Source organism: Rhincodon typus, chromosome 8, assembly GCF_021869965.1.
Source record: "Rhincodon typus isolate 14 chromosome 8, sRhiTyp1.1, whole genome shotgun sequence".
Taxonomy (NCBI): Eukaryota; Metazoa; Chordata; class Chondrichthyes; order Orectolobiformes; family Rhincodontidae; genus Rhincodon; species Rhincodon typus.
The window spans coordinates 1,231,691-1,237,356 of NC_063339.1; positions in this window are offsets into that span (position 1 = coordinate 1,231,691).

Sequence of the window (5,666 nt, forward strand, 5' to 3'; positions counted from 1 at the left end):
GAGAGAGACTGGGATAGAGAGAGAGAGGGAGACCCTAGTTTGTTCCTTTCAGTCACTCCCTGGCATTTGCTCTCTGTGTGTCCCTTTGTGATACAGTAACCTCAGTTTAATAATACACGTGTTGTCGTTTTTAAGCAAACCTGTGATGGTGATCTTGTCCAAGACATTGGTTAGATCTCAGCTGAAGTGTTGTGTACGGTTGTAGGCACCACATTGTAGGGAAGATGTGAATATATTGCAGAGATTGCTGAAGTTATTAGTATGAATGATGCCAGGAATGAGAAATTTCAGTGACGAGGATAGACTGAAGAAGCGGTGAGCCCGTGGTGCCACGGTAGCGTGTCTGACTCCAAATCAGAAGGTTGGGTGTTTAAATCACATTGGGCTCATTGGTGAAGGGTCTAGGCCCGAAATGTCAGCCTTTCTGCTCCTATGATGCTGCTTGACCTGCTGTGTTCATCCAGCTCTGCACCTTGTTGTCTCGGATTCTCCAGCATCTGAAGTGCCTACTATCTCGGGCTCATTGATGTTTGGTGGCAATGTATTGCTCCTTATTTAGAGGGCACCATGGTGGCTCGTGGTTAGCACTGCTGCCTCACAGCACCAGGGATCCAGGTTCAGTTCCACCCTCGGGTGACTGTCTGTGTGTAGTTTGCACATTCTCCCCGTGTCTGTGTGGATTTCCTCCAGGTGCTCCAGTTTCCTCCAACAGTCCACAGATGTGCAGGTTAGGTGGATTGGCCATGCTAAATAGTTCATATTGTTCAAGGATGTGTAGATTAGGTGGGTTATAGGGGGATGGGTCTGGGTGGGATGCTCTGTGGGTCGGTGTGGACTTGTTGGGCCAAAGGGCCTGTTTCCGTACTGTAGGGATTCTATATTAAATAAGTTGAGACTATTCCCTATTGAGAGGAGAAGATTTGATAGAGGTTTTCAAAATTGTGAGCAGGGCCTGGTCAATGTAGATAGGGAGAAGCCATTTCCATTCTTAAGGGGTCTTTCTCAGGATGGCAGCCAGTGACAAGTGGTGTTCCGCAAGGGTCAGTGCTGGGACCACAACTTTTCACTTTGTACATTAATCCTTTGTTCATTCATGGAATGAGGGCATCGCTGGCTAGGCAGCATTTATTGCCCATCCCTAATTACCCAGAGGGCAATTAAGAGTCAACCACATCGCTGTGGGTCTGGAGTCACATGTAAGCCAGACCAGGTAAGGACGGCAGTTTCCTTCCCTAAAGGACACGAGTGAACCAGATGGGTTTTTTCAACGATCGGCATTGTATTCACAGTCATCATTAGATTCTTAATTCCAGATATTTATTGAATTCAAATTCCACCATCTGCCATGGCAGGATTTGAACCCGGGTCCCCAGAAAATTATCTGGGTCTCTGGATTAACAGTCCAGCAATAATACCACGAGGCCATCACCTCCCATGATCAAGATGAAGGAACTGTGGGCATTCTGGCTAAGTTTGCAGACGATACAAAGGTGGAGGGACATTTAGTATTGAGGAGGTGGTGAGGCTTCAGAAGGATTTGGACAGGTTAGGAGAGTGAGCAAAGAAGTGGCAGATGGAGTACAATGTGGGAAAGTGTGAGGTCATGCACTTTGGTAAGAAGAATAAAAGCATGGGCTATTTTCTAAATGGGGAGGAAATCAGAAGTCTGAAGTGCAAAGAGACTTGGGAGTTCTAGTCCAGGGTTCTCTCAAGGTAAACTTGCAGGTTGAGTCAGTAGTCGGGAAGGCAAATGCAATATTGGCATTTACTTTGAGAGGACTTGAATATAAAAGCAGGGATGTACTACTGAGGCTTTATAAAGCTCTGGTCAGGCCACATTTGGAGTATTGTGTGCAGTTTTGGGCCCCATATCTTGGGAAGGATGTACTGGCCCTGGAGCTGGTTCAGAGGAGGTTCACGAGAATGGTCCTAGGAATGGAGAGCTTAACATATGAGGAACGTTTGAGGACTCTGGGACTATACTCATTGGAGTTTAGAAGGATGAGCGGGGATCTATTGAAACTTTCAGAATACTGAATGGCCTGGACAGAGTGGATGTTGGGAAGATGCTTCCATTGGTAGGAGAGGCCAGGACCCGAGGGCACAGCCTTAGAGTAAAGGGAAGACATTTTAGAATGGAGATGAGGAGAAACTTCTTCAGCCAGAGAGTGGTGAATCAATGGAACTCACTGCCACAGAAGGCTGTGGAGGCCAGTTCACTGAGTACATTTAAGACTGAGATAGGTAGTTTTTCGATTATCAAGGGGATCAAGGGTTATAGGGAGAAAGCAGGAGAATGGGATTGAGGAATTTATCAGCCATGATTGAATGATGGAGCAGGCTCGATGGGCTGAATGGCCTCATTTCTGCTCCTATGTCTTATGGTCTTATAAAAGAAACAAGAATGAGAGGGCATAGGTTGAAAGTGATGTGCAAACGAAGAAAGTGCCATGTAAGAAAACACATTTTCATACAGCAAGTATTTACAGTCTGGGATGCACTGCCTGAGATGTGGTGTAGGTAGTTTCAGTTGAGGCATTCAAGATTGTCATAGGATGATTATTTGGGTAAAAATAGTGTGGGGAAAGGCAAGAGGTTGGTAGGTAGTAATAGAGCTGGACTAGGTAATAAAACCAGTAAAGGCATGATGGGCTGAATGGCTCTCCTTCTGCACCCTAACAATTCTGTGATTCTCAAGGGCAACTAGGGATGGCAATAAATACTGACCCAAGGAGTATATAGACTGCAATTTTCCCATTGCCTCTATGAATAGTACAAGACCTGGTGAAGAAGGAAGTCATGTACACAAAAAGCAACTGAATGAGATGAAGACATGTATGAAGAATAGGAGGTGAGTGTGGAACCTGCTGAATCTGTAATGTGTAGTTCACCTGATTCTATTAACTTTTTAGGACTTATGAAGTTGGTTTGTAGTAATCTCCTCTAGAGGTCCCCAGTGTCACGGATACCAGTTTTCAGTCAATTTGATTCAAACTACGCTATTTGGAAACAGGTGGATACTGCAAAGGCTATGGACCCTATGATATCGAGAGTTAAGCTTTGAATTAAAAAGGGGATATTAATATACAAAATGCATTATTTTAGTGGGTAAGAAGTGAGTCCCGTATCCCTTGCATGAATAAAAAGGTGCGATTTTGTGATCAAGTCTCCAGTGGGATCTTGAACTCATGATCTGCTAGTGAAACCCCTTCCACTGATCTAAGGCTAGCACTCTGGAAACAGACGGACATGTTACTCAATAACAGGATTGTAATGGTGCAGAAGATGCATCATAATTGGCTGGGCCTTTTCTCCCTGGAACGTCCAAGGCTGAGGGTTGACCTTATGGGGATTTATAAAATCGTGTGGGATATGGATAGGAAAATAGCTAAGACCTTTCCCCTGGGGTGGGAAGTCCAAAACTAGAGGATATATGTATAAGGTGAGAGGGGCAAAATTTAATAAAGACCTGAGGGGTAATTTTTTCATGCGGAGCGTGGTGTGTGTATGGAATGAGCTGCCGGGGAAGTGGTGGAGTCTGGTACAATTACAACATTTCAAAGGCATCTGGGTGGGTACATGAATAAGAAGGGTTCAGAGGGATGTGGGCCAAATGCTGGCAAATGGGACTAGGTCAGATTAGGATAACTGGTCAGTGTGGATGAATCGAACCGAAGGGTCTATTTACGTGCTGTATGACTCTATAACTGCACCAGTTCTCTGATTGATCATTATAACTTAGTGCAAATCTCCTTTCTCTTACCCATATCCCTGCCCACCATTTCCATCCAAAAAAGTCATTCAATGCCCATCTTGAATGCCTCAATTGTACCCGTCTCCACCACAATTCGAGACTGTGCATTCCAAACCCTGACTACACACATGTAAAAGTTTTATCTCACCTTACATTTTGCATCACACTTTGACTGTGTGTCTTGTCTGCCTTAAAAACATTCAGAAAGGAGAACAGGTAAGGTTTTATACTCTTACTACACCTTGATGGAGCTATAGAATGTCCCTGTGCTCCCACCAACTCGCTATGCTAGAGTGGAAATTTCATTCCCAGGTCATTTTGTAAACTGGGGCTGATTGGAATCTGGAAGCTGGTTTCAGTGAAACTGCTGCTGTTTCCCAGCTGAGGACTACCTCTGCCTTCCTATGGCCCAGCTCCAGTATCTGGGCTACAATTGATCAAAGATCCAGGAGTACTGCTTTGGAATTAGTCAGTGATACTGTTCTGCAATTGTTCAGTGATCTAGAAATACTGGTTTGGGATTGGTCCGTGACATTGGTTAGCGATTGGTCAGTGATCCAGAAATGCTGGTTTGGGGATTGGTCAATGGTACTGAATAAAAGTCTGTGATTGGTTAGTGATCTGAAATACTGTACTGGTATTACTTTGTATCAGAGACGCCCTCTGGTCTTTGACACATCTGTCATAGGGGAAGAGATTCTCATGATATTTCCTATCTATGCCTCTCATTATTCTGTATACCTCAATCAGATCACCCCCTCCCCAGCCTTCTCTTCTCCAAGGAAAACAAACTCAGCCTATTCAGTCTCTCCTCATAACTGAAACTTTCCATCCCAGGCAACATCCTGGCGAATCTCCTCTGCTCGCTCTCCAATGAAATCTCGCCCTTCCGATAGTGTGGCAATCAGAACTGTGCACAATATCCTATCCAAACTAATGTTTTATAAAGTTGTAATAAGACCTCCTTGATCCTAAATTCTACGCCCTGCCCTATGAAGGCAAGCATCCGTATGCCTTCTTCACCACCTTGTCTACTTGTACTGACACTTTCGGAGATCTATGGACTTGGACTCAAGGTGCCTTTGTTCCTCAGTACTCCCTCAGGACCTGCCATTCATTGAATATATCCTTCCCTTTATTAGACCTCCCAAAATGCATTACCTTACTTATCAGGATTAAATTCCATCTGCCCATTGCTCTGTGCAATTTACCAGCTGATCAATATCAGACTGTAGCCGGAGGCCATCCTCCTCACTATCAACACTACTCACCAATTTTTGAGTCATCTTCAAACTTACTAGTTGTTCCTTCCTCAATCACACTCCACTCCAACATGCAAGGGTCCCAGCACTGACCCGTGTGGTACACTGTTGGTCACAGACTCTGAATCCTGTGGTTAGAATCATACCTGACACATAGGGAGATGGACGTGGTTGTTGGAGGTCAGTCATCTCAGCTCCAGGACATCTCTGTAGGAGTTCCTCAGGGTAGTGTCCTAGGCCCAACCATCTTCAGCTGCTTCATCAATGACTTTCCCTCCATCATAAGGTCAGAAGTGGGGATGTTTGCTGATGATTGCACAATGTTCAGCACCCTTCATGACTCCACAGACACTGAAGCAGTCCATGTTCAAATGCAGCAAGATCTGGACAATATGTAGGCTTGGGCTGACAATTGGTAAGTATCATTTGTGCCACACAAGTGCCAGGCTATGACCATCACCAACAAGAGACAATCTGACCACTGTCCCTTGACATTCAATGGTGTTACTATCACTGAATCCCCCACTATCAACATCCTTGGAGTTATCAATGATCAGAAACTCAGCTGGACTCACCCCATAAATGCAGTGTTTACAAGGACAGGTCAGAGGCTTGGAATACTGCGGTGAATAATTCACCTCCTGACTCGC